Raw genomic sequence first — 21,400 nt, 5'->3', positions numbered from 1 at the left:
ACTGGCAAAGGCCGTGCAGCCCTAGCATGTTCTCCTGGGGAGTTCACTCTCCTGACACGGTGCCCATGGCTCTTCCACTCAGAGCACGGCCACACACTGGGAGAGAAGCCAGGCCACGCTGACAGGCAAGCACAAGGACTCCCCTCAACCACCCCACTGGGCCCCACTTCAAACAGCCTCACCGCTCTCACTCACATGAGCAAAGAAGCCTCCAGAGGACTTCAGTCCCTGGCCATCCAGTCACTTCAGCTTTCACTGAGAACCCAGACTATGTGAAGCAGAGCTAAGCCTTCCCTGATGCTATGTTCCATCCAAATTCCTACCCCACAACTTGCAAGCAAAGTGAAATGATGGTTTCACCCCACTAACCTTTACAGTGATTTATTAAAAACACTAATAACTGGGAAACAGCAGATAATGACCTTGTAGGCAACCAGTTGCTTTCCCTTACCCACGATGGCCATCACTAACCCGTCATGCCACAGTTCATCACTATAAATGGATGTAGCCTTGTAATCCAGCTCAACAGTGTACCCCCAGACAACCACCACAATCACCAACATACAACCCCTTTGCCATCCAGTGTCTAACCTGGCCTTTTTGCTTTGGTGAAACATCTGGAAAGGCCCAGATCCTTGCACTTCTCCCTCTTGTTACTGAAGGAGGTTGAAGACACACTGGCATGTGCACTGTCTTCCAGCCTCATACCTCTGTCCACGGACTAGACCTCACCTTGGCTGACCATCAGTGTGTGGCCCTACTCTGAGCCTTTGCAGCCACCCATCCCTCTGCCTTACCTTGCTCTCTCCTGCTTGATCTCCAGTCTCCCCTCAAACATCACTCCCTCAAGGAAGGGCAGCCCAGAATCAATCATTCCTCCCCCGTCACTTCCCTTCCATAGCATCAATCACAACTTTACTAAACAATCATTTGCATTCCCCACTAAACTCTAAGCTCCAGGAGGACAAGGACTGCATTTGCCTTGATCTTGGTGACATGGCAGGTGCCATAGTGATACTAATTGAGTGGGTCAGTGAGGGGAAATGGGTCTCCGAAGCTTTTAAGCAGAAAGCCTCACTTAGGCAGCTTGCTCCAGCTGACTGTCTTCCTCTCTTGGATCATACATACTTCCAGTCATCTCCCCTCTCCCCGTATCTCTAGTCACCCACTCACCTGTGGGTCCCTCTTCACCTTTGTGACCAATTGGCCTTTCAGATCACTACTCAGTTTCTGGGGAGAATTCTCTACAGCCCAACCCTGTTTCTCTAGGCACTGTGTGGGGACGAATGCAAACAGACATTTATGTAATGACAGTTTAATATCTTCATCTTGCGTGGAACCCCAGTCAATTAATATTCAGTCAATTAGAAAATGTGTCAGACTGATAATAAATTATCCATAATTAAGTCCAGCCAGGAGCCAAATGATTTCCTTGCTGCTTTGGGGGAGAAGTAGTAATTGGTAGCACTGTAAATAAGTAAGTGATTTCAGTACATAGTGTCTGGAGTCACAAAAGGCCACAGGGTGGGTGTGGCCCAGGGACCTAATTAATGTCACAATTCTGTCTCATACAGGGTTAATAAGAGTCCACATGTGGCCAGACGTCTGACCTGTTAAACTGACAGCCAGCTTCACACAGCAACTACTAGATGGAAGATAATAAATATTTGAAGTAATTAATGAATTACTTAATCATGCTAAAAGACTTTGACCTAGTCTCTCTGGTTCCCACCAGTTGTTCTCCAGATGATAGTATCAGGGATCACTGTAAGCCACAGCACTGACCCCACCCCCCACCCCCCGCCACATGTACCTGCGGCCCTTGGCTCCCGGTATCATGTGTGGGACACATGTTCGGGGCTACCCTCAGGGACCAGGACCGGAGCCTGCCCCCTCCCTGCCTCCAGGCTCCTCTCACACCGTCACATTCACACTCCGGGTTCCACCCAGAGTGAACAACATGCAGCTCCCAGGCCTGCCCTGTACCCTGGTACCTGCATCCCTTCAGTTTCTGGGAACCTATTCCATCTTCTGTCTTTCTGACCCCTCCTAATCTGACAAATTGAGCTCCAATTTTGATACATCAGAAAGCTGTCATGAAAAGTCTTCTGTCCCTCTGGGACAGGCTTTGGTGCTTCTCCTCTGATCCTGCACCCTGGGCACACTGGACTGTAAATATCCATTTTCTTGCCTGTGTCCTCTACTGACCTTGGAGCTCATTCAGACCTGAACCTGGGCCTGCAAGAGAAGGACAGTCCCCTTCTCAGGTTACCATGAGGGTTAAACAAGATAATGTACATAAAGTGCCTAGCAATGTGTCTGGCACAAGCAGGTCTTAAAATATGTTGAATGAATAAATAAATGAAGAAAGATCACGTGGCTGGAGGTTAGTCAGAACTGTAGGAAGGAAAATCTGGAAGATTTTTCATCTAGAGATGGGATTTAAATGGTATTGATTAACCAGCTATGTGACCCTGCAGGGGAGGCAGCAGGCTTTCTTATCTTCCTAGATCCAAATCTCCCTTTTCATAGCAATTATTTTGTAACAGCCTCTTTAGTACGATGAAATAAAATCCATGGATAGTATAACCTACCTATATAATTTTTAAATCAATACAATACATTTTCAAGAGAAAGGAGACAACTTATAGCAAAATAATATATATTTAATAAGCAAAAGCTCAGAAATAACTACAGAGAAGGCATATGAAAGAATCACATGTTCGCACCTCTTAATTAGTAGGTTGGGATTTAAGAGACATATGATAACATTTAATTCAATATCGTTGGCACTTTTCCTTCCATATTTGACATTTCAAAATAAGGGCTAGATCAAGGCTTCCTATATTTATAACTACAAAGGCTGACTGAGATGGGATTGTATTGGTCCCTTCCATTACTTTTGGCCTTGAGTTCCCAGCATGATTCTTGAAATGGGAACAACTCCCAGTACAACTCTTAGAAGTTTTGAACAGAACCTTAGTACACCTGGTTTCTCCTTGAAGTGCCCAGTCATTGCATTTCTGGAAACTTTCTTCTACCTTAAAGTCATGTACAAAATACTTTGTGTATATGAATTCACAAATATGCAGATGAAGACAGGGGACATTGCATCCAGGCACTTATCACTATGAAGAGATTTTTCACGTGCGTGCATGTCCAGTGAGGTACATAAAAGTCTCACAGCTTGCAGACTAATTCTTTGTCACTGGAAATTGTCCAGCACAATGCAATGTTGGGCGGTTCCCTTTCCCACCCATTAATTGCTAACAGCTCCCCCAAATATTGGGACAACCAAAAACACTCCCATAAAAACCCAACACATCCTACAGGGGGCAGCACTGCTCCTTTTGAGACCCAGGGTGCTTAATCCAGGATCCTATAACCCTAGGGAAACCACTGGGGACTCCACTGTCCCCTCTTCTGCTGGAACCTGGGTAGCCTCTGAGAAGGCTGCAGGACATGTGAGCTGGCACATGGGACAGCCACCTGGGCACGCCATCCCAGCTGAGCCTGCCTCCAACGATAATGTTTGTGGCTGGGAGTGTGAGCTAGACAGGCCCACACGCCCCTAATGGCCTCCAGCTGCTGCCACTGTCATGGTGCCTGGGGGCACAGCCAAGCCAGACTGGGCACGGGCTCCCTGCCCAGGCTGAATCCAAGCAGAGCTCAGTCACCAGCTCCCCACAAAGTTTATAGTGCGGTGGTAGGAGATTTGAGTTCTAGTCTCAACTCTGCTACTGACCTGCTCTGTGACCTGGTCAAGGTGACCTGTGTCTCTGCACCCCATAAGCGTCTCTGCCTTAAGAGTAAGATCTCTTCCCTGGCCTGAAAAGTTCATGTTACAAGAAAAGCTGCACCAATAGAAAAGGGAAATGTTCGTCTCCAGTGACACCTGAGAGCTCATGTCTAGGAAAACAGCTGCTGCCTTCCTTAAGGGATACAAATGGGCCATCTTGTAATCAGTACATTAATCGCCTGCACACTGATGACCTGGTGCTCTTTGCATTAAAAGAAAATTTTCAAGGTTGGACAATAAGGATGAAATGGACATCAGTCTGGCCAAAGGAGAGAAGCAGCTGAAAATCAAGGAGCATAAAATTGGACAGACTTGAAGAATCCTGGTATTAAAAAGCCTTGAATGCCAGGCTTAACGGAGCTTGAGGAGAGTGGTCCCTTCTTATTTATAGGGGACACATTGCAAGACCCCACTAAGAATGTCAAACAGCAACAACAAAATGTATGCATACATATGTATGATAAAGTTTAATTTGTAAATTAAGTACAATAAATGTTAATAATAATAATTAGTAATAAAAATAGAACCATTATAAAAGCATACTGTAATAAAAGTTACTTAGAGTCTATGAATTGTTTGTTGTGGGATTTTCTATTTAATGTTTTGACCACGGCTGACTGTAGGTAACTGAAACCAAAGAAGGGAAACTGAGGACAAGAGGCTACTGCATGATGAGGCAGATATCAGACAGTTCAAGGGTGCAGGGCAGGGGAATAGGGACAAGAAAATAGAGTCTGGGCCTCAGCGGGCCCGGTGGAAAACGGACACAAAATCGGGTCTGGGAAACCAGCTAGGCACATGGAGGACTTGGTGGTTCCCAGACAGAACTGCCCTGCCCTGATCCCGCTGCCTCATATGAATCTGGGACTGGAGCACCAGCTGGAGGAAGGGAGCTGGCTCTAACTGAGCCCTAATTGGTGAGGAATGAATGAGACAAAAGTTTCACATCGATACAGTATTAGTCCCACTCTCAGGGTAAGCGTCATGGTTCCCAGTCGACACACAGGGCCCCTGGGTGTGAAACAACACTTTCAAGGTTATTCAGCTGCCAGGGCTTGGTCTGGATGTCCCCGCAAAGTCTCATTTGGTCAGAGGTGGCTGAATCTAAATGTGCGATGCTGGGATTAAGGGTGTGTGATTGATAAACCACGACATGTGAGTGAGTGGTTTGGCATCACCCTAATCCTGGCAGTCTGGATGGGATAAAAGAGGCAGAAAGATGAAACAAAAGTGTCTTGTTTCCTTTGTTACCTTGTGCCGCCATATTGTTTCTCCTCTGCCTCTGCGAGGCCTGTTTGCCTTCCCTGCCTTGGAGCCAACTGATTATGGACTGAAACCTCTACCAACTGTAAACCAAGTAAACCCCTTCCCCTCTAACTTTAGGTGTCAAGCATTTTGTCTCAGCAATAAGAGAAAAGTAACTAACACTCAGCTTACCGGTCATAGATTCAGATCTCAAACCAAGGTGTTTTTGACTCATTCATTCATTCATTCACTCACTCATCCAATACTATGTATTGAAAGCTTCTCACATGCCCCACACTAGGCTGGTACAGACAAGCCTTCTGCTTTTCCAAGATTCACAGTGGAAGACAAAAAATATACCAGCAAACTAATACCCTGGTGAGATTATTTCAAATCACAAGAAGCAATGGCAGTGACTGAAGTGGGAAAAGGGGTTAACCTAGGGATTGCTAAAAAAGGTCTCCAAAAGGAGGCAAGAGGTAAGCCAGGACCTGAAAACTAAGAGTAAACCATGAAAAGATCTGTGGGAAGAGGGTCTCTGGAAGAAGGCTCACAGGAACCCCAGCCTTGAGTTCAGAGCAACTTGTTAGAGGAAGAGAAAAGGGCGTGGCCCTTGGTCAGTGGGAGACGAAGTCGGGTCAGATCAGAAGTGAGCAGAGGTGAGCAGAAACTCAGGGTGTGTGATCTCTATGGGCTAGGAGCCGGATTTTGTTCCAGAAGCAATGAGCAGCCATTGGAGCATTTTTCATAAATGAAGTCTACCATGATGGAATTTGCATTCTAGAAACACACTGCTGTGGATGGAGTAGACCTCAGGCGCTGAAAGCCGAGCCAGGCGGCCAGTCTGAGGTGCTGCAGCTGTCCAGGGGAGAAGCACTGGCTTGGCCTGGGGTGCTAGCAGCAAAGATGGGAGCAGTGGACAGGCAGAGTTAGATTTTGGCCATGGCGCCCACAGGACCTGCTGTGGGTGATTGTACGTGGGAGGTAAGGGGAAAGGACAAGGGCTGCATGCTCTTGGCCTCCCCACAGCACCTCCAGTGGCTCCATGTGGTTGCGCAGTCTTCCCGAGTATGTGGAAACTCTGTGGCACTGGGAGCCCCAGCTCTGCAGCAGCCCAAAGGAGGCTCCCCATCCTGGTGTGCTGTGTTTTGCACTGCCAGGACATCCACTCCACGTCATTCCAATCCTCCCCTCTGGGGAATCAACAAGGAAACTCAATCCTTTTTCTCAGGTGACCCTCCAAAGACTTTGGGGGAGCAAAAACAGGACTGCCATACGACAACCTTTGTGTTTCCCCTTCCATCTTCTGTCACAGTCTTCCTCTCTTCCCACAGCCATGCACATCTTCCCTAACAGTAGGATTGATGTCATGTCCTCTCTGTGTCCTCATCTGAGTGCCCCAGTGCCTGCTGGGTTCTGAAGGTTTCAAGAAGGAAAATTGAGGGCTGGAGCCATTGTATCTGCCCTGATCACAGAGCTCACTGGCACCTTCCAGACCCCGGGCCTCAGGAGGGTTCTCCAAGCCCAGGTCAACTGATCACAGAGGGGAGTCTGTGATCAAGAGGATGGCATTGACCATGAGACGCTCTCCTCCCACCCCTCAGATATTTGGGATGGGCTGAGAGGATGCACTTCGTTTCCCGAATGAGTTTACCTCAGCCTGTCAGCTGGGAGGTGTGCAGCATCCCACTTAAGACATCTTTCCAGCCAATTACACCCCCTTCACCATAAAGCCCTGGAAAAACAGACAGAGACTAATGGGTTTAAGCAGCTCCCAATGCCAAGTCCAACACAGATGGCCAGGAAGGTCAGAACTACCCACCTTGTCCCCTGTTTTCTCCCCTATAATTTATTCTTTTAGCTGAAAATCCCTGTTTCCCAGCCTACAATTCCTATTTTAGCAGGGCCAGTCAGGGGCCCCTGAGGGAAGAGCACCAGAAGGCAAAAGAGCCTTTTGAAGATTATACATGATGAGCAAAAAGAGAGGGGCTTTGAACGCTGATGGAGGTTCTGGGCTTCCCACTCCAGCTGGGGCTGCAGCTCTCACTGAAAAATGCACAGGCAAAGGAAAAAGAGACAGAAGGAATACCTATCATTCCAAGAATTAGAGAAATTTAGATTACAACAGGAGTGCAATTAAAATAGAGAATCAGAAGCCCAAATGACTGGTCAAGGCTCGGTGTTTTGCTCTGTGGCCTTGAGTAAGGCAGTATGTCTTTCTAGATCTTTTTTGTTTGATATATTTAGTCGATAAATACTTCTAAAAAGCATGGTGCTGGGTAACAGAGGTGAATTCCAAGACAAGTTGTAGACCCTGTCTTCCAGGAGCCACAGTCCTGTGGAAACGTCAGGAAAATGGATAATCACCTCCCAATGCGACACCACATGTCTTCAAAATCAGCAGTCCGACCTAGCAAATGCCAGTGATAGTGATGGCCAGAAACTGTTGAGCTGAGTTCTCCTTGATATAGGGAACCTCCCCTGGCTTCCCTGGCCTTCCTCAGCCATGGGTGGAAATGAAGCAAGACCCCCAAAGCTCTGGGATTCTTGACAAAGTGCTCCCTTCCTGACCCCTCCTTTCAGCCCTCAGATCCCAGAGACACCACAGCTGTCTGCCTTGAGATCCCCAAATCTAACCCCACCATGCCCTGCACAGTGCTTCACATCTGTCACCCCCAAAAATCACAGGGACCCCAGGACCTCCCTCCTCTGGACACTTATGCCCACTGAGCTCTACACCCCTTCCCTCCCCAACTCCCCCACACATCCCTGGGACCCTGCCACCCCATCTGCAACCCACCTCACTTCTTCAGAGACTATTCACCTTCTGGGTCCTACTGAAATCTGACTCTCCCTGGGGACATCCTCCCTGTCCCAAGAGGAGCTGCTTTTTCTCCCACACTCCTGCTGTCACTCGCAGGGCTCCTTTGTGCTCCTCACTGTTGCTTCCAAAACATCATCACCTTGATCGTCACTCTTCCCAACACAAGTTTGGTTTCAATTCGTGTCCTCCTCACAGTCTGTTCTGTGATTCCTTGACCTCCCCTCATCCAAAAGATACAGCTCAGTCACTCACTGCCATGATCAGATTGTACACCTTATCATTACTTCGATGTTTTCCCTCCATAATCTCATCGTGAGGAATCCCACCCTCTGACCTCAGTCCACACAGAGGTCAGTATCCTTCCATTAGGAGCTCGGAAGAATCCTTGGGTCCCTTGATCCTGCTGCCCTCTCACTGTCCTTTAGTTCATATGTCTTTGCTTCCCTCTTTGCCTACCCCAAAGGTCATGGTCAGTCATCACTATCATCATCATCATCATCCATCTCCTTGCATTACCCTGGTGGCAGGTCCTTTCTTCTAAAAACTGGCTGCAACTTTCTTCACCTCACCTGCATCTCATACTGCTATGGTTCATATCCAGATTTTCCCCAAGAGCCTCTCAAGTAGGGCTGTTGGAAGGCGATTGAACTATGGGGACTTACAGCCAACTTGCTGTCAGGAGGTAGGGTCTGGTCAGAAGAAGTGGTCACTGGGGGCATGGCCTCCAGGGATTATCTCCCTCCTCAGCTCCTCCCTTTCTTCTCTGTTTTCTGGACATCATGCCATGAGCAACACTTCTCTGCCATCCCCCTCTGCCATGCTGTCCTGCATCAGAGCCAGCTGACTATGGACTGAAACCACTACAAACTGTGAGCCAAAATAAACCCGTCCTCCTTGCAGGTGTCGGGTATTATATCTCTGCTATGAGAAAGTAACTAAGACACATATGCACATTGCAACTCATACTCACAACTCTCAGAATACCCCCTCCCACTGAAAGGTCCATCCCATTTCCTCTCCTTGACTCTGGACTGAGGCTGTGACTGTGGCAGAAATGATGCCAAGGTGAAGCCATAAAGGGTGAGGGAGCTTCTGCTTACTTCTTTGGGAACACTGGCTCTTGGAACCCAGCACCATGTGGAGAGGAAAGAAGGCCCTGGGCCACCAGTTCCTGCTCACAGATGACAGCCAGAACCTACTTGCCAGCCATGTTCACCACCATCTGTGCTCACTCCCGAGGGCTGCAGTAACAAATTACTTTCAACTGGGCGGCTTAAAATGACAGAAATCTATTCTCTCACAGTTCCAGAGAGCAGAAGTCCACAATCAAGGTGTCAATGGGACCACGTTCCTCCTCTCAGAGCTCTAGAAGAGAATCCATTCTTGGCCTCTTCCAGCTGCAGATGCTTTGGGCCTCCCTTGACTTGTCACTGCATGACTCCAGTCTCTTCTCCATGGTCACGTTGCCTTTACCCCTTCTGTATGTCAAATTCCCCTCTTCTTCTCTCCCACTTGAGGGCACACTTGTGGATTGTGTATGGTCCATATGGACAATCTGAAATAACCTCCCCATTTCAAGATCCTTAAATTAATCACAGCTCCAAAGACCCCTTTCCCAAATAAGATGACATTTACAAGTTCCAAAGATGAAGACCTGACGTCTTTGGGGCATCTTTATCAGCCAGCTACACCATCTTGAAAAAGAACCTCCGGGGAGGCTGAGGCAGGACGATCATAACTTTGAGCCCAGCTTGGGCAATTTAGTGAGACTCTGTTTCAAATTTAAATAAAAAATTGAATCTTCCATTCCCAGCTGAAGCCACCCCAGCTGAGCAGAGGTAAGCTGCCTCTACTAAAACCCAGATAAAATGTAAAGATTACAAGAAAAATGAGTGATTGCTGTTGTTCATTAAGAACTGGGGATGTTTGTTACACAGCAATAGATAGTTGAGACAAACCTCAATTCCCCTGTTCCTTTCTCGTTTTGGTGCACTTGAAGGTTTACTCCTGCTCTCCACCTGCCCTCAAGCTACACTGACAGCTGAATGTGATAAGAGAGGAACACACAACCCTGCTGAGTTTGCCCACCCTACTCCACAGTCCCTTTGTTCACATGTGACATTTGGGCTGTCCAGATGTCCGACGACATCCCTCCTCTCTTCCTCCAAATGGCCACTTCACTCTCTCCACTCAAATATTTGCTGCCTCAGCCTCAGCTAACGGACTTGACTCCTATTTCACGAAGACAAGAAAGGCGAGGAGGAGAAAATCTATGCAGTTTCTGCACTGCCTCTGTCAGCTGGGCCCATCCACACTCACTACTTCCCCTCCCACTGCTATGGAACACTTCCTCATGCTCCAGCCTCTCCCAGGACCATTAATGCAGCCTCAGAACACTGCTCATCCTCACCTCCCTCCAGCACCATTGCCAGCTCTTGCCTATCTGCCAGATTGTCAACTCAGATTCATTTTATTTCTCTCATTCCTTTTTAGCCACCTCCCATGCCCCCCCCCTTCAACATAAGAAGACAGCAGCTCACATTTGGTCTCCAAGCATCTCTTCCCACGGTCTCCTGAGCCCACTCTGACAGGCTTTTGCACACACACACACACGCACGCACACACCGATTTTATTGAAAACAGTTCCTGTCAAGGTCACCTACACTGCTCCCCATGTCCAGTATTGCCAAATCCAAGGTCTTTTGCAGATGCTGGTCTTACTTAACCCATAAGCAATGTATGCAGTTTCTTAAGACTGCAATAACAAAATATCACACACTAGGTGGCTTCAGACAAAAGAAAGTTATTTATAACAGCTCTAGAGGCCAGAAACACAAAATCAGGGTGTCAGGAGGGCCATGCTCCCTCTGAAGCCTCCAGGGAAGAATCTGTCCCTACATCTGTCAGCCGCTGGTCGCTCCTGGCCTCTCTTGGCATTGCTTGGCTCAGAGCTGCGACATTCCAGTCTCTCTGTCTGCCTCCACCCTCCCAGGCTTTCATCCCTTTGTGTGTCTCTGTCTTTCATCTCATAAGGAAAATGGTCATTGGAATTGGATGTAAGGCCTGTCCCACTCTGGCATGGCCTCACCTTAACTTATTATACCTGCAAAGAGCCTACTTCTAAATAAGATTATATTCTGAGGTTCCAGCTAGGCAGGAATTTGGAGGGACACTGTTCAACCCACCACAGCAACATTGCTTCTCTTCAAATAAGTCCTTCTCTTCACTTCCAGGCTCCCATCCTGTGGGTTCCCCTCTTCTCAGTGGTGACTCCTTCTCAGTCTCTGATTCGGGCTGTTCCTCATTTCTCTGAGTGTCACAAACAAAAGCTTCTCTGCCTTAACCTTCAGAAGCCTTCTGTCCTCTCTCCACTCTCCTTCTCTATGTGATTTTCTCACAGTCCCATGACTTCAAATTCCTCTAGATACTGACAACTCCAAAATCCCCACCTCTGGCCTCTCCTGACACCTTCCATGTCCAATGGGTTCCTCAGATCTAATACATCTCAAAACAAATTCCTCACTCTCCCCACACCAGAGGGCAGAGAAACCTGTTGCATCTGTATACTCTCCCATCTCCATATTTGGCATTTCTAACCTTCTATTTGCTCTGGTCATAAAACTTTAAGTCATTCTGGATTTCTCTCTTTATCACATCTCATTTGACAGCAAATTCTTCAAACTTTATCTCATGTTCAGTGCCTTCTCACAACCCCATTCCCACACCTTCGTTCGACCCATTAGCATCAAGAGCAGGGATCAGCAGCTACAGCTCAGGGACCACATTCAGCCCACTGCCTATTTTTTGTAAATAAAGTTTTATTAGAACACATCCATATACTTTTGTTTACATGTTATCTGCGGCTACTTTTGCACACACTCCAAGGGCAGAACTGAGTGATTCAACAGAGATTATATGACCCTCAAAGCGGAAAATATTTACTATCCCAGTCCTTTTCAGATGAAGTTTGCCAACCCCTGGTATAGCTTTTTTACAATCATAGGCCTTTGTATTTTCACACTTGTCCCCAGTCATTGGTTTCAACCTGGCAGGCACAGTTATGCTTATGAGATACAGCCAGGCATGACGGCACATGCCTATAATCCTAACGCTGTAGGAGGCTGAGGCAGGAGGATTGCAATTTCTAGCCCAGCAGGGGGAATTTAGTGACGTGAGATTTTTGTCTCAAAATTAAAAATAAAAATAAAACTGGAGTGCTGGGGATATAACTCAGAGCCAAGGTCCTGGGTTCAGTCCTCAGTACCATAATCAATCAATCAATCAATCATGCATGCCAGACCCCTTACGTCTCCACTCAGAATCCATCAGTGCCCACTTGTCTCACCCCCCCCACCTCGGATGGTCCTCAGTGCTAATACCTGCCTCTGGGCCCGGACCTCCAGCTTCTCTCCACCCCAGATTCCCTGGGCCACGCCCATATGTTCCCATTCTTGGGACCCCCAGCCATGCTCCTGCTTCAGAGCCTTTGCCTTTTCACTTCCCTGCCTCTCTAATAATCCTTACCAGGCTTACCCTTGCAACTCCTGTGTCCTCAGAAACCTCCCTGCTCACCCTGTTTCCAATATCACCATTGCTCCAAGCTCTCACTCTCCCTCTTAAGCTGCTCTGTTTCTCCTGGTGGAATTTATCAGCATCAGACGTGATATCCCTTCCCTTACATGCATGATGGTGACCTGTCTGCCTTCTTGCAGCCCACTGTTCTGCAAGCTACACACCGTTCTATCTTCAGCACTTGGCTCCCTGCCTGGAACATAGTAAGTGCTCAGTAAAGATGTGTGGAAAAGGGCCAGGGATTTAGCTCTGTGGTTCTGCCCCCTGCTTCACAAGCAAAAGGTCCCAAGTTCGATCCCTGGTACCAAAAGAAAAGATGTGTGGAATGTATAGCTAAATGAATGAAAGCACAATGTGAGTAGGTCCCTGTGTGACGTCTTTGACATCTCTTAGACCACTGACCTCATAACAGCCCTGTACGATTTTTACTGAGGCACAGAGTTCAAGGGTAATCTTCATCCAAGACTCAAAGTCAAGGCCAGCACCAAAGCCACTATCCTAGCCACCTCCACATCCTAAAATCACTCTGTTCTGTAGGTTTCAGAAGACGTTTTAACAAGAAATTTCATATTTCTGGCAAATCAAGTAGCCATTGGTGGATGGCGAATGAATAAGCAAATAAACAGAATATTATTTTGCTTTTATTTTATTAATATCATTTGGAAAGGAAGGAAATTATGGCACAAGTTACAATATGAACAAAGCTAGAGGACATTATGAAAAGTGAAATATGCCAGTTACACAAAAAACAAATACCACTCATACAGGGCACCTAGAGTTCATAGAGATCAACATTTGAATGGTGGTGCCTAGGAGAAGGGAATGAGAAGTCACTGGTTAGTGGGTATCAAGTTTCAAGTGGGAAGATGAAGTCATCTGGAGATGGATGGTGTTGATGGTTGCACAATAATGTGTATATACTTAATACCCCTGAAGTGTACACCTTAAAAAGATCTGGGCATGGTGGCTCACACCTGTAATCCTAGTACTCTGGAGGAAGATCACAAGTTCAAACCCAGCTATTTAGCAAGATCTCATTTCAAAATAAAAAATTTTAAAAGGACTGGTAATGTAGTTTAGTGTGTAGAATCTGGATTCAATCCCCAGTATGACAAAAAAAAGTTTAAAAATATTGCTAAAATGGTACCTAGAAACTCCATATTTCTTCCTCATTATGAACTGCTAAGTGTGTAGAAGCTCTTCAGTTTCCAGAGGAGGAAGAAAGGGTTCAGAGAGTGAGGTGGGCCAGGCGGGGGCTGTTGGAGATCAAAACCTGAGCCCAGGTCTCTGGTCTCTCATTTCAGCCATGCCTTTTTTCTAAGGCAGCAGAAAGATCTTGGCTATTGTGTGGACTGCACAACCGGAAGTAGTACAGGAAATGTGTTTCTTCCACTCCGTGCATGGATCAGGAGCTTCTGGAGACTTCCTTCTTCCTTACACAGATCTGGTCCTAATTGGGCTGGGTCAAGCACCAGCTACAGAACCAGAACACTCTGGGAAGAGCCCACCCGCAGTGGTCTGAAGGGAGATGCTGGCACATTAGCATATGCAAATTGGCAAGGGTAAAGAAAGCTGGGAAAGCTGCTATTTTATCATTTGCGGTAATTACAGTAATTTAGAGTGGGACTCCATGGGTTCCTGGAGGTAAAAGCATCTCGGAAGGGTAATGTGGTGTGATTAAGAAGTTCTGACTGAGAGCTGCTGTCATTTTCACTTGAAAAAGGTGAGGAAGGAGACCAGGGTCAGAAGTGCAGCAACACAAGTCAGGGGAGCAAGGACCTTAGCCTAGCATGCCCTGTCCTTGGTGCTGGGGACATAGAGAGGAGCCAGCATCTCCCAGACACTGAAAATGACCATTTGAGTGTACTGTGGTGCACACAGTGATCACACCTATAAAGGAACACAGAGGGATGATGAGCTTTGTTCCAAGTGAAAGAATGGTCTGGTAAAGCTTCAGAGATAAGGTGATACCTGAATAGGGTTTTGTAGTATCAATAGGAGTTTGTAGCTGACAGCAGCCAGTGGAGGGGCATTTGCAGGTGGAGGTAACAGTAGGTGTGGGGTGAAAGTACAGCTGGAAAAGTCCAAAGGAGAAACAGAGAGTGAACTAGTGAGTTGTGACTTACAGGCAGGAGACACTGACAAGGCTGGATGCTGGAGGACTGAAGGCCGCTCAGGGGAGTGTGCATGTAACTCAGCAGCTGATGGGCGGTACAAAGGGAGAAGCAGGCAGTGCCTGGTCGGAATGGAAGTTTGAGAGACCCTGGGAAGGGAGCCAGCAAGTCAGTGTGATCGAGGGACGGGGCAGCGGCGGGGTCAGGGCTCACATGAGACACCAGCGAGTGCCTGAGGAGAAGCAGGAGACTCAGGCAACCTGCCTGCTCTTCACTGCCACACCCGAAAGGGGCCATCTCATCAGCCCCCATCTTACAGAAGGCTCAGAGAGGGTCAGGCACCTGTCTGACGTCACACAGCTGGTATACAGCAGAGATGGGAGTTGGCACAGCACCTGAGACCTTTGATGCCAGCATCTGAGACTCTGTCCACTGCTCCACAAACCTCTGGCACACAACAGAGCAGTCAGAAGCCTAAGCCCCTGGTGTGGGACAGGAGTCATTGTGGGTGGAAAGCTCAGGGACAGACGCCCTGGGGCTGCCCTCTGGAGGAGGAGGCAGATTTGATTCCATCACATGACAGGGAGCCAGGTCAGAGCCCAGGCCAGAGGACTGTGGAACAATTAGACCAAACAAGGCGTAGTGAGTTCCCCATCCCTGGGGGTATGCAAGCCCCAGCTCTGAACCCATCTCTCCAGGATGGACCGGAGAGGACTTCTGAGCTCTGAAGAGTCTATGATCTCTGCAGGGGGAGACACAGCCCCACAGAAACCAGACATCTTTCACAAGCTGTCCATAAAGATCACTCACTAATCCATTCACAAGTGAAGAGTCCTTCAGAAAGCATTTTGATGGAAGAAGCAGAGGGAGACCCTCGGGGGATCTAACTGATCCAGGAGGATAGAGAGGAGGCCTCAGGCTCCAGCTCAGGGCTGGCAAAGATGAAGGCCCGGGGATGAGGGACATCAGAGCAGCCCGCAAGGCTGAGGCAGGGTGGGGAGAGACAGACAACAAGGGCAGGGCCAGACCCTGCCTCGAGGGGCACAGGAAGCCCTCACTGATGTGCACTTGAGGAGGCGGAGCTGCTGTGATTCATCTCAGGCCTGTCTCAGGTGAGAAGGTGAATGGAACCCTCCTTGGCTCGCTCCCACACAGCAGCATGGGGCCTGGGGTCCCCTAGCGGCCTGGGACAGGCGCTTCCACCTCATCAGGACTCCCGGCACCTTGCTTGGCGCCTGGATCCCCATCCCCAAGGTTCCCGTGCTGTCCAGGGCGGCCGAGCCTCGGCCTGTCCAGCCCTCTGCCCGCAGCCCCCCGCACAGCCTGGCCTCACTGCCGACAGATGGAGCGTTTGTTGACGCTCCGGTGACAGCTTGAAAACTCATCTCCTCCCTCCGAGCCGGCCCGTTCCACCTCGTCCTCCCATCTGCCATCTCATTCTAAAACTAGCAGAACAACTCGGCTAGAGCCATTCCGACTTTTTCCATCTGTGCCGAGTTAATTAAGAGGGTAATGAGAGCTGGGAATGAACGAGGCTTGCATTAATTCAAGATATGATTAAGAGAAACATTTCTAAAATATCCATGTGCATGCAGAGAGCCAGGCTGGAGGGCGTGGGTGGACGCCCCAGACCTCCGGCCTCACCGTGTCGGCAAACGCCTGGGGCCTTGGTGGCCGGGCTGGAGGGAGACAGGCACCACCGGCTCCCAGGGAGAGGCCTGTGTGGTCTCAGAGGGGAGGCAGAGGCTCCTGAGGGTCCACTCCTCGCAGGGCCACCCGGCAAACACGTGTTCGTCACCTAGCAGGCCTGCCCAGGGAACGACAGAGACAAGTGGTGATGAGGCTTCTTTATGACAAATTCTACTCATTTATTACCTAACTGCTAACCTAAAACAACCCCGGCTACAGCAGAAAACTCACTAAAGATGAACAGATTAAAAAGCTCCGACCCAAACCCATACACAGAGGATCTTTCTTCTCACAAGGACCCTAGGAGGTTGGTGCCCTTGATGCCGTTCCCATTTTGCAGATGAGGAAACTGAGGCTCGCAGCTAAGAGACTTGTCTGCAATACCACAGTTAAGACATGGCAGAGACAGGATTTGAACTCTGATCTCTATGATGCCAAAACTCAGCTATCCGGCTAGGTAATACCAGGCCCTGTGCTTAAGAAAAGAGACAATGGAGCCAGGGATTTAGCTGAGTGGTTCCAGCGCCTGCCTTGCAAGTGGAAGGACCTGAGTTTGATCCCTGGTACCAAAAAAAAAAAAAAAAAGAAAGAAAGAAAGAAAAAGAAAAGAAAAGAGACAATTATGAGGTACAGTGCAGTGCTTTGGGGACAGAGGAGAAGGTGATCTTACAGAGGGACTGCGCGAGAGGGAACCAGAGAAGGCTCCTTAGAGGAGGGTGCACCCAGGCCAGCTCTGAAAAGATACAGATTTAACCAGTGTTTACTGAGTGCCCACTGTGTGCCAAGCATCATGCCAGCCTTCTTGTCATTAAACCCACAAGCTGTGGGACAGCGGCCTCAGTGTCCCCTAGTGGCCAAGGAAACCAAAGTTCAGGAGAGAACCAATCACAGTGGCTCCCAGCTCCAGTGGAGACAGGACTCAAACTCAGGTCCTTCTGCCTGGAAGTGGAATGGGAAGTTCTGGGCCCCGGAATGATGTGCTCTGAAGTAGGGCAGGATGGTGAGCAGGCAGGAGTGCTCTGAGGACATCAACCCAAGAGAAGGATAGGGGACTTAGGGGCACCACCCCCACCCCTCCCAGGAATCAGGCCACCTGGATTCCAGTTTCTGTGCTCCTGCACAGGGGTAGTGACTCAATCCCCCACTCCTTCATGGACTGACACCCCCTCATGTCTAGGATTCCATGATCGCATCCCACACCAATGGCCTGGTCTAGGGTAGACACCTCGCTCACTGTGAACCTGACATTGTGCCCCTGTATCTCCTGCCCAGAGCCAGGCTCACATGTAGAACCCCACACCCAAAACCAATCCCACCCCCCAATGTTCCCTTCCACACTCACCCCCAACCCCACGCTTCTGCTTTCCTGACTACATCTGGAAGCTGGGGTGGCCTGCCGGTCCCTCCAGGCCCACACGGCCATCCCCTCTGTTCTGTTTCCTGCCTCTCCATTGTTCTGCATCCACGAAGCTAGAAATATGGGAGTCATTCTTGCCTCCACTTATCCTTCACCCCTGATGTCACCGTATTGTGTAACGGAAATGTGTCTCTACGCCCCTCCCTGTGGCTCCTCCTCACTGGCTCACCCCTCCCACGGTGTCCCTCCAGTCCCTTCTCCACATCCACTAGAACGACAGAATTCTTTTTTTGGCACAAATGGTATTTTTTTATAGAAGAACAATCTAATTTACAAATCAATACACATTTCAAAGAAAACATTTAGGCATCATAAAAGAATGTATGAATATAAAAAACTCAATGTGCAACATTCAACAAGGAAATGCACATGAAAACTTATTTTTGAACTATGTCGTGAGCCACCATAAAGTTAAAATAAAACTCCTCTTCCAGCAGCCAAAAATGGAAGGAGACCTTAAGAATGTAGCAGAAGAATTTCTCCACACTGGCTTCAATAATCTGGCCTGTGCAGAAATGTTTTCTGTCAACTCAGCGAGTGTTTGCTGTTTGGAAGGAGAGGAGGGAGACGTTCTCTTTGGCTGCCCTTTTGTATCATGGCTGGGCTGCTGTTCTGGGCTGATGCTAGTGAGTTTTACACGCTCACTGGGACCTCCGGCTCCCCCAGTTGCTGAACTTGTTCTTAATCATTGATTCTATCAAGTTGTGCAAAAGAAATGAACAGCATCTACTTCATATCCATTAGGATGGCCACTATCAAAGAGTCAAGAAACAAAACAAAACAGAAAACCTAGCAAATAACAAATGTTGGCAAGAACTGCAGAAATGGGAACCCTGGTGCGCTCTCAGTGAGGTGGAAATGGCACCGCTATTATAGAAAACAGTATGGCAGCTTCTTTAAAAATTAAAAATAGAATTACCATATGATTCAGCAACTCCACCTCTGGGTCTCTATGCAAAAGAATTGAAATACAGCCTCAGAGAGCTGTGCAGCCAGACCCATAACTGCCTTGAGCCAGATATGATGGTATACCTTTGCAATCCTAGCACTCGAGGTGGCTGAGGCAGAAGGACCACAAGTTCTAGCTCAACAATTTAGAGAGACCCCATCTCACAATTTAAAAAAAAAATTGGACAGGAAGCCTTCTGGACACAGGTGGTGGTGATGGTTGCTCAGTGTGAATGTACTTAATGCCACAGAACTGTATGTTTAAGAATGATTAAGAGAGTAAACTTTATATTCTGTGTACCTTGCCACAATTAAAACAGAATGTAAGTGTATTTTTTTTAAAAGGGAGAGGGGATGCCTTGCAACATTTACAAGAACCTCGAGTGAAATATGATCTTCTCCATAGCCAGGCCCCAAAGCTGGGAGGTGCCCACGGTTGCCTCGGTGCCAGCCTGATGGAAGGGGCTGAGTGGAGAAGGGTGCTGAGGCTCAGAGATGAACCCCCCAGGTCCCAACAACAGTTCTCTCCATGGAGCAGATTAGATATACTCAGTGGGATTAGGTTGACTACCTATCACCAAAACCCCAGAATGGCAACAGCTTTGACAAGAAAGACACACATTCCTCCTCAAGAATCAGGGGTCAGCTGCTTCTATCACCTCCCCTGTTCTCACTACAGCTTCTACATGCAAATCCATCTCCCTGTCTAGTGCAGCTGCAGGAATTCTGGCCACAGTGCCAGGGAGCAGGAAGGAGGGGGGGTCAAGGAAGGATGAGCATTTGCGATGGGCTCCCTATAAGACTCTTCCTGGAGGCTACACACAATCTTCTGTCTAAATCGCATTCCGCAGAACATAGTCACAACTGAAAAGGAGGGTAGGAAGTAAAATCTCTCAGTTGGGAATGTTGTCATCGTCATAGGACTGCGTTCTGTTTAGGGAAAGAATGAGAGGATGAGCATTCGGTGGAAGCTTGCAAATTCTCCCGCAGTAGTTGCTGCTGCAGAGGGCAGAGCTGAGTGAGCAAGTGAGCTCATGGCTAGACCAAGCCTCTTGGCAAAGCTTCAAGAAGCAGGCACTGGACATTCACTGCTCCTCTGTGACTGCCATGCCTCCCCAAGCCCTCATCTTCATGGCCTGATGTAGTCATATATATATGGCTGCCCATGTTACCCCTGCCATTCTCTTCTTTCCTTCCCTATGATACAGAAAGAAAGATGCCTAAAGAAAGAACTCACTAGGGGGATGAATAATCTCAGTGCAGATACTAGGGCCAGCATGCACCAGTTTGGGATCCAGGCAAGTTACTTCTTTAAATTTTGTTTTCTCCCAGGCAAAATGAGAATAAAGTCCCAACTCTCACAACTTGTGGGAGAGGCTGTTGAACTAACAAAGATAAGATGCCTGGTTCGTGACTGCCTGGCATCTTGTAGGCTTCCTCCTTGCTGTCCTGTCCCTGTGCCTGCCTTGATGCCATCAGCTCGCACTCTCTGGAGATCTGGAGCTCAGCCAGCTTCCCACACCTCTCCACATAGAGCCTTGCAGTAAAAACCGGCCCTGGGATGCATGAAGCTCCTGCCACAGACCTGCCCTGGAGCTGAGCTGCTGTGGAAGCAGGAACCCTGCACTAATGGGTGTTTCCTTGAGTCTTTCCATTTCAACTCGAGGAAGGAAACATATCTGAGGGCCAAAGATATAACTATCAAATGTCCAAGTGCATCACTGTAACAGAATCAGAGTTATTGGAAAAAAGTTCACCTGGTGGCTCCTCCCAGAGGATCCATGAAGGCAGCTGGCCATTGCAGCTACCAGAGGCCAGCCTGTCCTCTTGGAGCTGACCTTGTCTCTCCCTCGACAGCTGTTTTGGTTCAGTCTAAAGGGTTTTATTTTATTATTTTATGGAAACCAGCCTCTCTGGGGACAGCATAATAGTGCCTTGGGTAAGCCCTTGGGAGATTTCTTGAGGAAACCTCAGAGAAACTGCAACAGCCAACATTTGGGAGATGCTTATGATGTTCTGGGTCCTGTACTACACATTTGACATCTGTTATCCTATCCTCTCTTCACCAAAGCCTCTTGAGGTATTATTAAATCCATTTCACAGAAGGGAAAGCTGGTGCAGGGGGAGATTAGGCTGTGTCTCCATGGTTACACTACTATCTGGCAGAAGAGTCAGGACAAGGAGAAAGGCTCTTGGCTCCAGGTTGCACCAGATACGATGACCACACTCACTGTACAGCATGTGATCTGCCCTTGCTTGCCTTATCAGAGCCTTGGACACCTTCTCTGTAAAATTGGGTACTTTATCACAGGCGTGTGGGGGAATCAAAAGGAAGCCTTGACAGCAAAGTATTCTGTAAATAGAGATACAGGCATATGGGTTTAATCTGAGATCTTCCCAGGTAATGTTCATCCTAAAGAGACTCAGTTTCCCCATCTGAGAAATGGTGGGAGGCTGGGGGCTGCTGTGCACTGAAGCTTTTTCTTCTAGTTCCAGCAGTCTAAGGACTAAATCAACATTTCCATTTTGGATCATTGAGCTATACAGGGAAACTATTGTCTCTGTTAACAATCCTTGTCTGACTTTTCCCATCTGATACTTAACTTCCTGGACCCAAAACAGTGTCAAAAATCCCCAAAAGACAGCAATTGCACTTGACCCCAGTCACCCATCAGAATACGTGTGTACAAATCACTGCCCTGGGCATCTGAAGTGTCACCAGCTGACAGCTGAGTGGGAATGGTAGAAGTTGTGGTCGGATAGCACTTACAAACCATCTTCATTCTATGTAC

This window comes from Heterocephalus glaber, unplaced genomic scaffold (assembly GCF_053883595.1).
Source record: "Heterocephalus glaber isolate CG9 unplaced genomic scaffold, H.glaber_assembly_v1.0 deba00001479, whole genome shotgun sequence".
In the NCBI taxonomy this organism is placed as follows: Eukaryota; Metazoa; Chordata; class Mammalia; order Rodentia; family Bathyergidae; genus Heterocephalus; species Heterocephalus glaber.
This window is presented reverse-complemented; position numbering follows the sequence as displayed.